Raw genomic sequence first — 20,270 nt, forward strand, 5'->3', positions numbered from 1 at the left:
TGATGAGTAGCCCTAACATTGTTTAGTGAGTGAGAGAAAAGAGAAAGAAAAGCTGTTTTCAATTATTTCTTTCACAGAATAATACAAGGTTTCTATTTGTTAAACATGTGTGTCTGTGATTATTTGGTAAATATATGAGCAGACTTTTTTCAAATATGCTAGAAAATGCATCAGTGTATTTGGAAAGAATTCCCTTGATATCTTTAACAAGTATCATGCATGCAACAAGATATTAATTAAAGGATTAAGTCTAATGTCTTGTTTAAATTGTGGTGAACATCTGAATGTCAAGGTTCCAGATCAAAGGAGGGAAGGTATATCAATTAACTAACCAATAACTATTACAATGTTTACATCTTAATTCCTAAATATGAAGGATATTGGGCACATGCTGTCCTTGCCCTGCTTAAAGGTACTTCTATATGCGTAGGTTGGGTGCAATTCTTTGTAATGTCAAGTGTAAAACTTGATAAATAAAGATACAATGGAAATGCAAACACAATTTAGCTCATTTTTTTCAGCTCCAGTGGCCTATAATGATAGCATACTTTAGTTATTTAATATAGAAATTGTCTAGCTAATTTAAAATATAACAAAGCTCAACCTAGCGTTTAGTTATCTTCATCCACAAGGAATTGATTTTTTTTCTATAAATGCACGGTACTGGATTACCTGATCTCTCTAGTAAAGTTTTACTCCCTGAAGATAAGACAAATTTACAGCTAGTATGTGTCTATCTACATTATAAACTAGGTCTAAATTTCAGTAAAGACAAGATAATGGAAAGGAAATGCTCAAAGTGAAATAAATCCACATTGCAACATTTTCCCTGGGACTTCATTTCTTCCATTCATTTGCTCATTAGGGAATAATTATCATCTTTTCCATTCTAAAATTCTTTATTTATGTAGCTAAAGAATAATTTTTTTTTTAAGATTTATTTTTTTATTTTTTTATTAGAAAGGCGGATATACAGAGAGGAGAGACAGAGAGGAAGATCTTCCGTCCCATGATTCACTCCCCAAGTGAGCCGCAACGGCCAATACTATGCCGATCCGAAGCCAGGAGCCTCTTCCTGGTCTCCCACGCGGGTGCAGGTTCCCAAAGCTTTGGGCCGTCCTCGACTGCCTTCCCGGGCCACAGGCAGGGAGCTGGAAGGGAAGCGGGGCTGCCGGGACTAGAACCGGCGCCCATATGGGATCCCAGGCGTGCAAGGCGAGGACCTTTAACCATTTGCGCCACCGCGCCGGGCCCAAGAATAATTTTTAAGTTTGCACCTACAGATGATTTCCAGATTAACATTTTATCCAAATGAAAATTGTTACAACCATCATTTATTAATTACTATTTAAAGATAATAATGTTTAGTAGGGTAAATGAATTCTGATGAGTTCTCTGGAGAAATGTTTTAGTTAAATTTGGGAAGAAGTGGGAAGGGTGTGATTTAAGCACATGTAGCTCTAATTTTGGTTGCTTAATTTCATGTACAAATGATGTATAAAAATATATATTATATATGCTTATATTCACAAATTTATTGAACAGTCATTGGGCCCACAGTATCTCTCTACACTTGCCAGCCATTTATGCAAATTAACCAGCACATCTCCTCCTTTTTGGTAATAATAGTGTATCTTTACATAGACCTAACAGTAATACCAGATGGATTTATTGATTTCATGTTTCTCTTGTACAGATAAACTTAGCAATAAGCATTCCTAAACTAAGATGATCGATAGAGAGTCGGTGATAAATAATACAGAACCTTATATAAATTTTGGCCAATGAAAATACCTGTGGAAATTAATAAATGTACGGAGAGGTACCATATACCCTGGTGCAGCATGATTCAAAATTTGCTAATGAATGCATGTTATAAATTTGTTAGTGAACAGGGAGAAATATGAAATTAAATCTGTGGAACTAAATGTGATACAATGTGTTGTCCTGTGGGCAAGAAGTTCGCAAGGGTCTCACTAGGCTGGTGTCAAGATTCTGCATTCTGCATTCTCTGGAGAGGCTTTAGGGAAATTTGACTTTTTGGCACTTTCCAGCTTTGGAGGACAGCTTGTATACCTTAATTAGTGCTGTCTCCTCTAGCTTGAAATGTATTTGATGGCAAATCAGTTTCTTCTCACACAGCACATTCCTGACCTAATGTCTCCCTTGGGTTTGCTTGCCTCTTTCTTTTGTTTTCTTTCTTTCTTTTGTTTACTTTCTTTATTTCTTCCTTCCTTCCTTCCTTCCTTCATTCCTTCCTTTCTGTCTCTCTCTCTCTCCCCCTTTCTTCCTTCTTTCCTTCCATCCTTCCTTCTTTCTTTCCCTCCTTCCTCATTCCCTTTCCTTCCCTTTCCCCCAGCCTCTCTCCCTCCCTCTCTTTCCTTCCTGCCTGCCTTCCCTCACTCTCTCCCTCCCTTCCTCCTTCTCTTTCTTGCTCTTGATTGGAGAGGGAGAGAGAGAGGGAAAAAGAGATGAAGAAAGCAAAAAACCAACCAAACAAAAAAACCTGAGACAGGCAGATGGAGAGAGATCTTCCATCCACTGATTCATTCTCCCAATGCTCGCAACAACTCTTATTGGACCAGGTTGAAGCAAGCACCCAGTCCAGGTCTCCAGGGTGAAAGGGGAACTGAAGCTTAAAACATCATCTGTTACCTCTTGGGGTGTCATTAACAGAACGCTAGAATCAGAAACAGAACAATAACTCAAATCAGGTATTCTTATAAGCAATTTATGTACCTTAAGTGGCATATTAAGTTCTTGTAGCTAACACTTTATGAATTCTCATAGTCATAGTGGACACACTTGAGTAATCCAAGAAAATACTCCCGATTTTATGGTCATATGATTAGCAAATGCATTTCCATTTAAAAGAAATTCTGTGTCATGTAGCCTAATGTATTTAAGTTTTTAAAAGGGAATGAAGACATCTTTGAAAAGATGTTTTGCATCACTTATATACCGAGATTCAGATCTGCAATATGCTACACCTTTATTAAAAAACATCAAAACGTGCTAATAACTAATAAATACTATAAAGATATTTGTGGGCTTTATTTTTGTTTACCATACTATTCTTTATTTGTGTCATCAATTCATTTGCACTGCTTGAAGATTCACTGTACAAAACAAACCCCAAAACAAGCGTATGAGAGGGCCATGGTTCAGCAAAAAGATAGAAGTATATATGGTTAAAAATTATTGAGGTTGCAGAAAAATAGCATCCTCCAATCTTCTTGAACTGCACATTGCTTTCTGCAAATCCACGCGACCTGAGGATTTATTTGTTCTATCCTGCCCTGGTTCTCTCTTGAAATCCGCACAGTACTATCCCCTTATCATTTGGTAGCTGCTGCTGTTCTTCATTCTGTGTGCCAAGTTAGAAGATCAGAGGTCTAGGCTTTAAACAAATGCAGAATAAATCATCTGCTTTACTCAGAGTGAGTGCCCTGCAGCCAAATATGCTTTAAAGAAATATAATTATGAAATAGCATACTGAATTGATATATTTTGTAAACTATAACTCTTGTTTTTCTATCTGATAGTATTGTCATGTCTATCTTTATAAAAATCATTGTCCAGCCTATATGTGCCCTCTAAAAATCTAAATATTAAATATATGCCTGTTAAATAGAGTGTAAGTCATGAGCAAGGAATATATGTATGGGTTTATACATCTACTGCTTAACACATGGCTATTTGCAAACATCATTTTGAATATCCTGTAAAGGTCTTTCTCATCCCCTGATAGTAGAGAAAAAATAAACATATAATTTCTTGTTACTTTTTTATTGTTTACAATTTTAAAAAATTATTAATTATATTTATTTTTCATGATAGTTGATTAGGTGATAAGGGTCAAGGGCTACAGGAAGGTGGGTGAGATCACGAATTCCACATTCTTTGTTTTTTCCTTCCTGTATCTGGGGGAAAGGTGGAGACAAGGAGAGAAGTCACACCCAACCTCCCAAACACCTCTGCACCCTGGGATGGAGGACAGCTGCCCAACACCACCCCAGGGTCCTGATGTGGGGAATGTTCTGAGGGTCCTGCTCAAGAGGTTTCAATAGTTCAACAGTTCTGAATGATGACCAGTCTTGCCACTCCAAGCATGATGAAATCACTCCAGAATCCACTGATTTACATAGTCCACCTTAGAGTCTCTGCCCAGATATTCACAGCCAACACTTGGCTGAGGTAGTTGATCAATTTGTCTGTCCTCTAATATAAGTAGACTATTATATATCATTTTTTAAACAGTGAAAAATCTTAGCTTTCTCAGCGATTTATAATCTAATACGGAGTAAGACAACATAAACTAACTGCAGAATGTCAAAATGAGCATTTAAAACATGGGAATATAATGAACAGAATTCAGATCCCAGAGGTATGAGCAATAAAAACAAAGATTAAACAAATGAGATTACATCAATCTAAGAAGTTATGCACTGGAAAAGAAACTACCAACAACGTAAAGAGACACCTGATGGAGATGTGAGGAAGACTTATTTTAAAACCCTGTTGGTGGGAATGAAAATTAGTACATCCATTAAGGAGGAAAGTTTGTGGGTTCCTCAGAAATCTGAAAATAGATCTACCATATGACTTAGTCATCCCATTCCTGAGTATTTATGCACATGAAGTAAAAGCAGCATATGAGAGAATTAGAGTATATATTGCAGCCTAATTCTCAACTCACAATAGGCAAGGTATAAAATCAACCCAGCTGTCACCCAAGAGACAACAGGATAAAGAAGGTCTCTCTCTCTCACACACACACACACACACCACTCAATCATAAAAAGAATGAAATTCTGCCTTTTGCAACAAAATGGATACCTTAGTGAAATATGCTACTCCCAAAAAGGTAAATATGGTTTCATTAATCTGTGGTAATTAATACACAGAGTACAAAAGGTATAATCTAATGAGCAAGTTTGACATGTTGAAATTTGATTATGGTTTACATATATATTACGTCTATATACTTGAGCGATAGTAGTTGTTTGTTTTTTTCTAGTTGCTGTTGAAATCTTTACCTTATGGCACCATTATGAGATTTAAAATAGTAGGAGAAAGGACAAAGGGACTGGGGAGCACAGCAGCAGGGACTTTAGGGTGGGAAGGATCACTGTGTCCTTAAGGCATATTGTGAAGTATGTCAGCTTGTTTATATAAATAAACTGAATTTTTAAAAAGATAAATTAATCGCCTTAAATGCAGGCAAGGCTTTCAACAAAATAACACATGATTTTCTTTCCTGCCTTTACTAGAAAATCTCATCTTTAGAAATATTCTTTCTCAGTTTCTATATATTTCATTGAGTATAGAAAATCAATCCTTACAATGAAGATGAAAGCACCTCTATAATACTTTATGCTATTATGAATATTTCTAGAATGGAGAATGATTAATTAAATTTAGGTTGAATCTTTTTCAGTGGTTGGATTTTTATACAATATCATTAAAATGACTCATTTTGTTAGAATAGATTATGGCAACAATAAAAGGCATTTGAACTGTATAGGAAGTTAACAACCAATTTTCTTGATGCCTCCAATGATAATGTTCATAAGTTTTAAGTTCATTTTTATGGCATAATACTGTTATTAGAATTAGCATAGATTTGAAATGATGGGTAATTCATTTTTATTAGACAAGAAATTCATCTCCAATTCATGGAATTCTTATTACTGTTGAGTAACTCTCAGGTTTTAAATTAAATTTTCTTATTTGCATTATGTTTAAAGCTGTAAATAGCTTTTTAGGACATATAATTGAGTTGATTTGAGTTTGTAGACATGAGTATCTGATCAAAAGAGTATCCTATTAAAATATAGCAATTTCCATTAACATTTGTGCAATACTTTCAGAGACACCAAGGGGAAACACAAGATAAGCAATAATACTAGTGATAAGCACCATACTGCTAGGTTCTTTCTAATATGACTCACCAGAGATAATAAAGGAAATGGAATTGATATTAGAATTAATCTTTCCCATGGATCCATATTTTGCTAAATACATTTAAAATCATTATACAATAGAAAACATGAAGGTAGATAAGAATTTTTAAAATGACCAAAGGAAAATCAGTCTCATGTTACCTAACAAATACTGAAACACTGAGGCCAGTACTGTGGCAGAGCTGGTAAAGCTGCCATCTGTGATGCCAGAACCCCATAAGAATGCCAGTTTGAGTCCTGTCTACTCCACTTTCTGTCTAGCTCCCTGACAACATGCATGGGAAAAGCAGTGGAAGATGGCCTAAGTGCCTGGGATCATGCATGCATGTAAGAGACCCAGCAGAAGATTCTGACATTGGTGTGGCTCAGTTCCAGCTATCATGGCTATTTTAGGAGTGAACCAGCATATGGAAGATTCTTTCTTCTCTCTGTTTCTGTCTCTCTGTCCCTCTCTTTGTTAATTCTTTCAAATAAATATTTTAAAAATGGTTTGGAAACTATATTTTAACTTTTAAATATTTATTTGTTTATATTAGAAAGGCAGGTATACGGAGAGGAGAGATAGAGAGATCCTCCCTCTGTGGGTTTACTCCCCAAGTGGCTGCAATGGCCAGAGCTGAGCTGATCTGAAGCCAGGAACCAGGATCTTCTTCCACGTCTCCCACATGGTTGCAAGATCTGAAGTATTGCTTTCCCAGACCACAAGCAGGGAGCTGGTTGGGAAAGGTGGCAGCCAGGAAACATAGTGACACCAATATGGGATCATGGCAGATGCAAGGTGAGAATTTAGGCACTAGGCTATTATGCTGGGCCACAAATAATCAGCTTTAAGAAGATGTAGAGATGCTTCCAACTCTTTTTAAACAAACAATTTTGGGAGTGATAAACCTCTTGACCTGTGTGAGAAAATATTTTGACTAATAAAGTGCAACAGTGATAGAAGCTCTGATGTTTAAGAGAAAATCCAAATTCATGTAGGCATTGAAACTGGTCTGTTAGAAGATTAATATTAGAATACAACTTCTCTTTGGAGTCTTTGCCAATTTTATTTTGAAAAAATTATTTGCATGCAACATAGGTTAGAGAAAGAGTGCACATGCTCTTCCATTCATGGGTTTACTCCCTAAATGGTCATAATGGCTAAGACTGGGCCAGGCTGAAGCCAGGAGCCTGGACCTCTATCTGGGTCTCTAAAAGGTGTGTCAGGCCTGATGACATGGACCATCTTGCAGTGCTTAACCAGATGCAGAAGAGGGGAGCATGGTTGGATTGAAAGTGTAGCAGCCAGGATTCAAACCAAGGTACCTTTGGGATGCCAGCATTACTGACAATGGCTTAAGCCATTGCACCATAATGTCAGCCTCAGCAATATATTTCCATGACTTTAATTCTTCAAGTATGTCTTCACATGTTTTTTATTTTATTTTCTTATAGATGATTCTGGATTTTTTTAGCCTTCCTTGCCTTCTCTTTCTATTGACTTTGTATTCATTTATATGGCTTTAGGCTATCGCTCTCATGCAAGACTCCCAAATATGTGTCTCCATTTGAAAGCCTGTTATCTAACTCAAAATTATTTAAAAGAAAATTTTCTGGGATGCACTGACATCATCTTCAACACAGATAGACATTATTGAATTGCTTTATTTTCTTTCCTTAAAAGCCTTTTCTTCTTAATGTTTCCCTCTTCTTTAAAAACAAGTCATATTTAGCACATCTAGAAATCCTAGCTTAAGTGCTACTCTTAATTCTTTCATATTTAATAATCCCCAAGATTCATCATTTGTTACTCGTATGGTGCTTGCTTATTCTGCTTAGTATTTTTACCATTTTGTGGAGTTTAATCATGTACTGTTAGCCATCCCAGAAGAATGTCACTCTAGAGTTTTTGATCATGATAATAAATAATATATCATCTTCTTGTTTGTTCTTAAACTTCTCCAGATTTCACTCACTGGCCATATGTTGCAATAATATTGTGTCAGATTATGCAATATTTCATCCCAATTTTTTTGTTGTGGGAATTTTCTTGTTTCTCAAGTTCTGTATCCAACCTCTTGTTCTGGGGTGTTTTCTTGTACATGCTGAACTCTTATTCAACAAATGATGGATCACATCTCTTCAATTTGCTTTTGTGAGATTTCAGTGTCTGCTTTGTATATCTCCCTGTACCAGGCTATGGTTGTATTTGTCAAACAGATAAGCTTAAAAGCTATCACCATGCCCATATCTTCTGAAAGACTGCATCTGTTACACAGGTATATGTTCTTTCTTTTTTTTAAAGATTCATTTTTTTTTTATGTGAAAAGAAGAGTTATTCAGAGAGAAAGAGAGAGGAGATGGTGGGAGTGGGGTTGAGACAAATCTACCTGCTGTTGCACTCCCCAAATGGTTGCGACTGTATGGATGGGCTGGGCTGAAGACAGGAGCCAGAATACTTGTCTTTGTCTTCATGTGAGTTCAGGGACTCAAGAACTAGGCCATCTTCCTCTGCTTTCTGGCATCTGGGGATTGAAGAGGTATGCATATGGGATGCTGGCATTCCAAAACATGGCCCCAGCTGAATTTATTTTACGTTTGCTTCTAGCGATATGTATGCAGTGTGGTCACCAGAGAACGTTTTATCATACTCTACTAATCACTTATTAAAAATGCTCTTTTCCGGGCCTGGCGCGATAGTGTAGTAGTTAAACTCCTAGCCTTGCACGCCTGGAATCCCATGTGGGAGCCTGTTCTAATCCCAGCAGCCCCGCTTCCCATCCAGCTCCCTGCTTTTGGCCTGGAAAAGCAGTCGAGGACGGCCCAAAACTTTGGGCCCCTGCATCTGCATGGGAGACCTGGAGGAAGTCCCTGGCTCCGGATTGGCTCAGCTCCAGCTGTTGCGGCCGCTTGGGGAGTGAATTATCAGATGGAAGATCTTCCTCTCTGTCTCTCCTCCTCTCTGTATATCTGACTTTACAATAATAATAAATAAATCATAAAAAAAGCTCTTTTCCCCACTCAATCCTGATCAAGTTGATTTCAGAAATGTGGGTATAATAAGAATTACCTTAATTTTAAAGGAAGTACTTTTGTTTTGTATAGAATATTCCGACTCAAAACTGACCATAGCAATAGTATATTTTGTAAAGTAAATGCTAATTGAAATCCTTTCAGTTGACTACTTAATAGTTATGACTAATTACCCAGCACTATAATAATGATCATGCATATCAGTAACTACCGCTTCAAATTGACTGTAAATTTTGATTAGAGCAACCCATCTATGCAAAAATTTAACATATAACATGACTGAAGCTATCCAATGCAAGTTCATCAAAACAGTAATTGGAGTATTGGTAACTCAAGAATACTAATTACTCAATCATCAATGTGGAGGAAAATATTAAAGTGTTACAAAAGGGATGCATACTGCAACATATCTTTACTTTCCAGTATCTTAGTCTGCATTGTACACTTTATCTATGAGAATATGTGTATATACATATTTACCTATGTATCTATTTATCTTGTATTTCTCATGAGGGTTGCCTTATGTCTAAGAGAACATATATTTTGAGATTAGCTTATTTCACTGAGTACAATGATCTCCAGTTGGCACCATTTTTTTCAAATAGTACAAATTCATTTTTGTAATGGCTGAGTGGTATTCTATTGAGTAGATGTTTCATAGTTTTTTAAAAATCCATTCCTGAAGGGCATCTGGGTTGTTTCTGTGTCTTTGCTAATATGGATTATGCTAATATGAATCTAGGATTGCTGGTCACTTTCTCATACTTAGACTTTCCTTCCTTTGGATATATTATCAGGAGTAGGGAACCTGGGTCATATGGCAGATCAATTTTCAGTTATCTTAGCACTCTCTGTACTGGCTTCCATAGTGCTTGCACTAGCCTACACTCCCACCAGCAGTGGAGTAGGGTACATTTTCATCACATCCATGCCAACAGGTGTTGTTAGTAAGGTCTGAATGTAGGCCAGTCTTACTGGAGTTAGGTGGATTATCAATTTTTTTTTTTTTAAATTTGTGTTTGCCTAATAGCTCAGGAACCTGAACATTTTTTTTTTTTCATATGTTGTTGAGTTTCTGAATGGAGACTAGCATATTTGGAAGTGAGGGTATCTTGCAGTATGCATTTCTATTCCTAAAAGAGGACTATATAGAGGATTTTTCCAGCAGATCATTTTGACTTTCAGATGTTAATGACTTAACAGGTATAAAGTGGTGATGGCAAAGAACATGAGAAATACTGTGTTGTTTCATTTAACAAATACTTATCCTTGGAGTAGGTGTAGTGTGTGGTATAGATTAAGCTGCCATTTTCAAATAGAGCACTGATTTGATTTCAGAGCCTCTGCTGCTGCTGATCAAGTTTCCTGCAAATGCAACTGGCAATGCAGCAGAATATGGACCAAGTGCTTGGGCCCCTGTTACCATGTAGGAGACTTGGGTGAATTCCTGGTTCTAGTTTCCAGCCTGTTCCAGGCCAGGGTGGTTGCATCCATTTGGAGAATGAACTAGTGTACAGAAGTGTTGTCTTTCTCAGTCTCTCTGTGTATATGTGTGTATGTGTGGGCGTGCGGGGGTGAGGGTGGTGTATGTAATCCCATTCAATTGCTGTCACTCTGCTTCTCAAAATACTTTCAAAAAAATACTTATTTTCTTTAGAAATATAAGTACTCAATCAGCACTTGCTGAATAACAGCTCCTAAAAAATCTTTATATTCATTTAATGAGTCTTTTGTGTACAAACTTTTAAACAAAATTTTCATTAATAGTGTGTATCAAATCATTGAATAATTATCTTGTATTCATTGACTAACTGCCATTGAATTTCTGATAAAAAGGTTGTAGTACCTGAATTATGAGCTATATTAATCAATAGAAATGTCACATGGCCTTTCGATATTGTTACACTCATAAAAAGCTGCATGAGGAGAAATGGATACTTCATTCATGTTATTTAACAAAACCTTTAAATTAGAAGCAATTGAGCTATTATTTTATTTAGAGATATCATTCCATAGTTGAAGTGATAACATTATCAAATATGCAGGTATCTTTCTATAGTGACCACAGCTCACTGAGAGGCTATCATGACAAGGCTTGCTTTATGTTCCTGCCATCTATGCAGTTGAGAAGATTCTTGTGAGCCTAAGCCTGTTGACAGTCTAGACATTTCACAGAATTTGAGTTGGTTCTATGAACAACAGGGTCAACACAGCAATGGATTTACTTGACATGCCCCATCTCTGGTTTTCCAATATTTTTATTTCATATCTCATGAATTTCTTCAGTGCATAATTTTACCTCTGTTCCTGCCTCATGAAGGGTATCATCAGGATCCCCCTAAACTACTATAATTTTGAAGGGCTTAATTCACTTATTGCCTTGCTCAGCCACTACTTTGTGGCTACATTCTACATTGTAGCACAGTTTCTCTTTTTTACTCCTTGATCTTGTTTGGATCTCTTTTCCATTTAAGCCACTGCTTTCTTCCAGATTTTGTGTTCTTTTTGTTATCTAGTTCAGAGTTCAAACACTTTTTTCAGGCATATCTCAGACATATTGTGTGTTCATTTTCAGACTACTGCAACAAAATTAATATTACAATAAATGATTATAGGGTATTGTGATCATGTGAAAATTATACTTCTAGCATACTTTGTTCTATTATATGTGAAATAGAACTATATAGGAAAACAACATACATATTGTTAGCATTGAAATATGTTAAAGATTATTATGGTCGCTTTAGCCTTCAGTAGATATTGGTGTTGCTGATTGAGGGTCTTGCTATGATGCTGATGGCCACACATTGATCAGGATGCCGGATGCTCAAGGTGGCATTGGAGAAGCAGTTTTTAAAAATAATACAACAATGATATTTGATGCACCATTTGTTTATTTTACGAAAGATTTCTTTATATCATGTGGTGTTATTAATAAGGCTTCATTCACAGAACTCTTAAAATTAGAGTAAGTCTCTCAAACTCTTGCTTTGTCAGGTAAGTTTATAGCAGTCTCAATTCTTTGTTGTCATTTTGACATTGTTCACAGTATGTTTATGATGTTCATCTCAAAGATCATTTTCTTTTATCTTCCTTAAGAAGCAAATCCTCATCTCTTAAAGTTTTAGTGTGAGGTTTTGGAAAACTCTTCAGACTCCACGATATCATCCTAGTTTCGTGCTATATCCACCTAATCTGAAAAGTGTTGGCTTTATATAAGTGAGTAAAAGTGAGGATTCCACATTTTCCCCTGAAATCTTAAACTACTCAGTATCACTCATGAGGGTTGATGTCAACTTCTTACAAGTTCATTTTTAACATTGGTTATTTTTACCTCCTCCTGTAAATCACAAATGTTCATAAACGCATATAGAATGAGAAGTCCACCCTTGAATATTTTTGAAATGCCTTGCCAAGATCTATCACAAGAATTCCTTATGAAATGTATTTCTTAAATAATAAAGGACTGAAGGTCAAATGTATTCCTTGATTCATAGGCTGCAGAATAAATGTGTTAACAAGAATAAAACAACATTGCTTTTGTTTATATATCCCTACCAAAGCTCTTGAGTAGTCAGGCAAATTTGTCAAAAATCAATATTTTGAAAGGATGTGTGCGTGTGTGTGTGTAAACACTGGGTTCAAAGTGTATTTAATTTACTCATTTACCTATGTTGTAAACACATGTGCTGTCATCCAGGCTTTGTTGTTCCATTTATAGAGCACATGCAGAGTAGATTACTGAAGTTCTTAAAGGCCTCAGGATGTTGAGAATGGTTAATGAGCATTGACCTGAGGTTGAAGTCACCCTCAGCATTAGCCCCTCACAGGAGTGTATCATCCTTTGAAGTTTGAAGCCAGGTATTGACTTCTTTTTCTTATTTAACAAAGTCCTAGAAAATGTTTCAAATATAAAGCTGTTTCGTGTACACTAAACATCTGTTGCTTAACGTAGCTTTCATCAATGATTATAACTAGGTCTTTTGAATAACTCACTGCAAATCCTACAGCAGCATTGGCTGTTTTCACATTGAACTTCATCCTATCTTCGGACTTTGCATTTGCAGCTTCGTTGTCTCTTGGAGCCATCAAGAGAACTGAAGAAAATAAGGGCCTGTAGTGACTGACTTGACTTTCTGTCTATACTACTGAAAATTTCTCAGCATCAGCAAGGGGGTTATTTTGCCCTGTTTTCATTTGTGTGTTCACTAGAGTAACACATTTAATTTCCTTTTGTATTCGTACCATGGCTAACTATTTGGCACAAGAGGCCTAGCTCTCATCTTTCTGTATGCTTCCTGCCCTGAGATTAACTTTTTCTTTAAAATGACAAAATATGACTCTTTCTTCTACCCAAATTGTTAGATGTCATTTTTAGGTTGTTAATTGTCCCATTTTCAATATTATTTTATCTTTTTTAAAAGATTTATTTATTTTTGTTGGAAAGTCAGATATACAGAGAGGAGGAAAGACAGAGAGAGGAAGATCCTCCGTACAATAATTTACTCACCAAGTGTCCTCAATGGCTGGTACTGTGCCGATCCAAAGCCAAGAGCGAGAAACTTCCTCTAGGTCTTCCACATGGGTGCAGGGTCCCAAGGCTTTGACTGTTCTCCACCGTTTTCCCAGGCCACAAGCAGGGAGCTGGATGGGAAGCAGGGATGCTGGGATTAGAACCTGTGCCCATCTGAGTTCCTGGTGCATTCAAGCCAAAGACTTTAGCTGCTAGGCCACCGCACTGGGCCCAGTATTGTTGTATCTTTTGTATAAGGAGGCCTGCTGCAGACAACCATCAGAAATTTACCTTCTTATGCAGGTCTAACATATGGCTCATGAACAATCACATTAGTAACACCAAATATCATTGATCACAGATCACCATAACTGATAAAATAATGGTGAAGATTTTTGATCTATAATGAGAATTACCAAAAACATAATACAGAAATAACCTGTGGGTAGATTTATTGGATTGCTGAAAACATTCAATTTTTAGAAAAAAAAATTGATAGTGAAATAAAATGAAGCACAATAAAGTGCATAATTTTATACTGTACTCATAATAGCACTTTAAATTTTGTTGCCCTTTTGTATTTTTACTTAACTCTCTGGTAATGAAATCTAGTACCACATCAAAAATAATCATACATGACAATCCAGTGGCACTTTTTTCCAGAGATGGTAAGGCTGGTTCAGCATTTAAAATCATTATATTTCATAAATGACATAACCATAATGAAGAAGAAAACCCAAGTTGTTAATCTCAGTAGATGCAGAGAAATCATTTGATAAGATTTGACAGCATTTCATGATAAAAACCCTTAGCAAAATTGCTAAAGAATAGAAATACATCAAAATTATTGGGGTTGTAATTGACAATAGCATACTGAATGGAAAAAAGCTGAAATGATTTTAAAACTGGAACAAGTCAAGGATGTTCACTTTCACCATTGTTATTTAATGTAGTACTGAAAGTAGCATCAGGAGAGAAAAATAAATAACATCAAAATTTGAAATTTATAATTTAAAATGTGTGTGTGTTTGCAGATGATGTGATATACATGGAAAATCTTGAATGCCAGAAAAGCTGTTAGAACAGTCTTGGGACACAAAGCTAATATATGAAAAATTGCAGAATTTTCACATATAAATAATGACATGTTTGACAGAGAAACCAGAAAAGAAATGTTAGGCATAACAATAATAAAATAAAAAATTTAGGGATAAATTTAACCAATAAGTGAATGATCTCTATAATGTAAATTATAAAACACTGATGATAGAAATCATTTAGGATGCCCCAAACATTTTGACTTCAACAATTTTCGCAACCTTTAAGTAGTTTTACAGAATATTAAGAGAAGGAATGACTACCCCCCAATCATTATAAATTAATAATTAGCTGTCACAGTTGGAATCTTCATATTGCTGAAAAGTCCTTTTATATGCCTTTGGTCCATTTAGTCTTCAACATACATGATAATTATCTCAAACTTTTCACATCTAGCCTTGCTGCATTTCCACTCTCAATGCTAATTTTCAGCCAGTGGATATACCTCCTAGGCTACACAAGGAAAGAATAGTGTGCCTGCTAAATGAAAAAATCCCACGTTCTTTTCATAAGTTTTTGTAATAATCTTATATTCCATTTCATCCTTCTTTCTAAGTGTAATCATATGGGAAGTGTTCTCCCTTCTCACCCACTGCCACTTTTCCTCTACAAGTGCTTTCTCTCTGCGTTTTCTCTGCTGTCTCTCTGCTTTCTCTCTCTCTCTCTCTCTCTCTCTCTCTCTCTCTCTCTCTCTGTGTGTGTATATGTGTGTGTGTGTGTGTGTGAGAGAGAGAGAGAGAGAGGCCTGCTCAAAAATCAGATCTTATCAATTATTGCCACTCTTTCACATACTAAAATTTTCTCCTGGGCTTTTCCATTAAAAACTTTAAATCATTGAAACCTTAAAAAAATTGGAACAAAAGCATTAAGTAAACAATGGAAAGAATTCATCTCTTAAAGACTCTGTTCACTCTATTTCCCTCCCAGTTTTAATAATAAAACATTTCAAAAGAGTTGCTTGTATTAATATCTTTTTTACTGCTTTATCAATTTGCTTCAAATTGACTTCCTGCCATTTCATACTTGAAAATTTTCTCACTAGGAATCAATACCCTTAAGTCAAGTGGTGATCTTTTTAAGTCTACTCTTTATTTTCAGCAGTATTTGACATACTTGAATTTGCACTTGAACTATTTTTCCTCTCTTTATTGCGTGTGTGTGCCATAACATATAGTATACTAATTTCCTTCCATCTTCCTGCCTCCTGCTGCTAGGTAGTCTAGTTTTTCTCAACCAGTTTAATATTGGAGAAATTTAGTACTGAAGCCGTGAAATGTAATGTTCTAAATCAACAATATTGCATTGACCTGCCAAGGCAACCACCTATCATAGGATTACATTTTCTTCCCTTTTTACTTTTTCATTGCAAAATATGAGTGGAGAAATTCTTTTTTTTTAAAATCCAGACCTTTAAAGAAATCTCTGGGGTGTCTCCAGTCTCTTTTTTTTGCATGGATATAAATAACTTTTAGGACATAGGGTGGACAGAATCTTAAGACAGATGAAACTTGGGTCCTGAGTCATTTCATGCAAAAAGCCATCCACAACAATCACATAGCTGTATTGGATTGTCAAGTAATAAAAAAAATAAACTTCATTATATTAAGCTGTTGCCATACTGAAACTTGTTTGAGTAGCCAGTGCTGTTCTAGCTGATGTGGCCCACATGGCCTAACATGATCCAATTTGTCCTATCTCCTGAGCCTCTCGTGGTGCCACTTTTCCATCTTCTTGTATGTTCTCTTCACAGACTTCTTTTAAATTGTTGGATACTTTTCACCTATTAAATTGCTCTGCTATACGGCATTTCATTAACCTGTGATTCCCATGGACTTCTCCAATTCTCCTCTGTATACCTCTTGTAAGAGTCTACATCTGATGTTTCATACCGCTGCTGCTTGCTCTGCCCAAATTCACACATGTTTAGTTTTTGTGTCCTACTTTTACAATCCTGAGTTCCACTTTTTATACATCAGTTACATAAAAATATTTCTCTTAGTATCTGTCCTCTGACAAATTTAAAGTAGTGTCTGTTATGTATCAACTCAACTGTCGCATATTCAGAGAAACCTTTTCCGGTGTGTCAGAAAACATCATTTTTATTCTAATAAATTGTATTGTGACAATCATAAGCTGACTATAGGGAATATTTTGTCTGCTTGGTGCTTGGCCTGGAACTGACTTTTAGTAAATTATGAATGAATAGATAGAAGAAAGAAAGAAAGCTTGTAAGATTCAAAAAGGGGCTGGCATTGTAAGACCGTGGCCTAAAACTCTGGCATCTCATATGAGCACCTGTCCATGAACGCTCTGCTCCACTTCCAATCCATCTCTCTGGTAGTACCCTGGAAAAGCAGTGGAGGAACTCTTGAACCCTTGCCCTTGGCTTCAACTTGGCCATTATGGCAATATGGGGAATCCGCTCCTCTGTATCTGTGACTTTCAAAACAAATGAATAAACATTTTAAAGGAGGCTCTGAAAGAAACCACCATTAATGAGAACATTCAAAAAGAACCTAACATTAGCAAATGTAAATCTAATATGTATGAAATATTTCTATTTCTATTGCAATTGGTGAATCAAATTGGATTTCAAGCGAAGGAAACACTGACAGAATAATTTTGAGGAATTGTATTCTGCAGTGTTTATCATTTAAGCAATGTAAATGGATACAGACATCAATTGATTTTTTTTTCTTCCACTGGGTAAAATTAGGATTTCTCTCAAACTGTAAACAAAAGACAACCTAAAGCATTTCTTTGTATGAATAGTTCCTTTTTAATTAATTGTTATTTCTTGAGCTCTATTCTGCACTAGGTATCCTGTTAACAGTGAAAAATACAGGGTTAGCAGACATGTATTGTTCTTACCTTAATGAGGTCTTAAGTGTAGCATCAGTTTTACAAGTTATAGGCATGCATGATTATAATTGTACTAAGTTCTTGAATATGTGCTGATTGTACAAATGTTAAGACCCCTGCAAAATACATATCCATCCATATTTTACTGATTAGAATGGTATGAAGGCTTTTGATTTCCATTTTGCAGTTTTTGTATTCATAGCTCTTTTCAGGGTTGCTGCTAAAAATTGCTAATCAGAATTACACACGGTTCTGAATCAGTTTAGATTCTCCCAATCTCCTGAGGTACTGTGCTATGAAGGAAGGATGAGAAGGGATTAGAACGAAATTTATGTTTGCACGTAGGGCTCTTTAGGGAACAAGTAAGACTGCTAATGGGAGGCAAAGTAGAAATGTTTTGGAGGCATGCACTCACTTGTAGACCTAGCAGAGCCACCTGAGACTGCAAAGGCAACAGGAGGCCAGGAGAGGTTGATTGGACTCTGCAAACCTTGGGCCTGAGGACTGGGTTGTTCAAAACCTTGCATAATTTGCAAAGAGTAGGGCAGCCTGTCTGAGCTGCAGAAATGCTGTGGTGCAAAGCAGAGTTTGCCTTAGGTGGTGTGAAGCAGCTGAGCAAGGAAATCTGCTGTTGATTGGGAACTGCAGTGTGGGTGATCCACCTGTGAACAATCAATTTTTGGCTGATGACTGCGTATGCCTCTGGGTGGTTTTGAAATGATCATTCTTAGGAGAATAGGATCAGATAATAATTAGTTGTTTTGTAATTTACTGCATACCTCAAAAATGATTTTTATGACGCAGAATTACCTTTGGCAGCACGGGTTCATGTGTTACTTATTTGTAATTATTCCAAAACTTTTCTTTTTTCACCTAGGCAACCCCTTATTATATTGCAGTCATTTGTATTAGTAATAATAGCATGCAAAGCTACAAACATTCTTGCAAGTTATTACCATGTCAACAATTGCCAGTTCTTAGGTGAACTGATTTGGTTTCTGGGGATTCCTGTTCCTTGTGGTTTTGCATATATTTCTTGGCTCAGGAAGTTAAACTTGCCAAAGACAACTGAGTAATCGTTTTAGAAGTTTCACTTTGCATTCTGCCTGAGTTACTGAAGGTATTTCAAACAGGAGATGTATTTTTGTGTGTCTGTAGATGTGAGCTGTGAGAGAGATCCTGATTATTTTGGAACAGCATTCATAGCGCGCCATAGTTTTATACAGGTTAAAACAAGAATATTTATTTCTTTTCAATTAAAAAATGACACTGAGAATATTTCTACACAGAGAAAGTGGAGGTGGGAGGGAATCTTGAATTCATTTCAAGTATTCACATAATGTGAGCATAGAATAGTTTAAGCTAGTGTAAATGTTAGTCATTCCTTTTTGTAGCAACATGAGTTTCAACTTAATGTAAAACTAATAGCAAGAAAAAATACTTTTGGGAAATATATACAGACTATAGAGCTTTGTTGAAATTTTTATAAAACATTTTTCCCATACAATCAGTAAAATCCTATTTAATATGTAGATAAGGGTCAAATAATGTAAAATAGCTGAGATTTTTGCTAAGTACTTAGAAACTAAGAGTGAAAGAGACTGCACAATGGGATGGATTTCTGTATGGAAGTTAAAAAATAAAGGCAAACCTACTAGACTTTGTGATTGAGGCATTCTCTAGGTTCAAAATTCAGAGTTGCAAATTTAAGGGATCTATAAGGTTTTAACAGACAGTAGTATTCTTATATTACAGTGTACTTTCTTATAGATTACCCAATATGTGCTTCGCAACATTATAAAAAATTGTTAAGTATGATTTGATTGATAAAAACATTATAGTTGTCATATTTAAGGACTTTTTGAAGATCACAAAATGGTCATATTTTTAAGGCAGGTAATGTGTGTATGTGTGTGTGTGTGTGTGTGTGTGTGTGTGAAAGTCTAACTTTACCAAGAAATAAGTTTGTGTTCATATACTTACCTGATTATGACAGATAAATAACAATCTTAAAATTTTTATTCCAGTATTTGAAAAGAGTAACAGTTTTGAATTAATAAACTTCACAAAACAGAATGCCACATGAATAGATTATATGGAAGACACCTAGTTTACGTTACCAGCAACAATGGACTAGCACAACAGTATGGAGGACTGTAGAGACAGTTGAAAATAGATCTATCATCAGACCCAGACATCCACTCCTGAATATTTATGTAAAGGAAATACAATCAGCATTTGAAAGAATTATCTCATTCCCCATATTTATGGCAACACAATTCACAAATGCTAAAATATTGGCTATATTTCAGTGTCCATCAGCTAATAACTAATAGTGGAAATATAATATGTGTTCAAGATGGACTTCTACCAATCCATGGAAAGAGTGAAGTTCTGCCTTTTGTAACACAATTTATACATTGGGAGACCATTAGGCTTGAGAAATAAGCCATTCCCCCAAAATATTTATAATATGTTTTTCCCCTAATTTTAGTAATATATAAACTACATAAATAATATATAGACTACATAAATTAACTCAAACACATTAAATCTCAAAATATAATATGGAGATTTAATTATAAATATTTAAGTGTAATATCTAATTATAAAATATTTTATCTCAAGATAAAATATCTTGAGAGTTGATTATTATTTATAACTCTTGTCTACACTCCTGAGGAACATTGGTCCTTCTATTTAATGTCTATTGATTTTTAAAATTTAAGATTAAGCTTGTGATTATAAAGTAAATCTAAAGAAAATGAAAAGATGCCATCCCCCAAATTTAACATCCCCCAAATTTAAAGGAAAGGAAA

The sequence above is a fragment of the Ochotona curzoniae genome, unplaced genomic scaffold (assembly GCF_017591425.1).
Source record: "Ochotona curzoniae isolate NIBS_2020 unplaced genomic scaffold, NIBS_Ocur_1.0 contig_1014, whole genome shotgun sequence".
Classification (NCBI taxonomy): Eukaryota; Metazoa; Chordata; class Mammalia; order Lagomorpha; family Ochotonidae; genus Ochotona; species Ochotona curzoniae.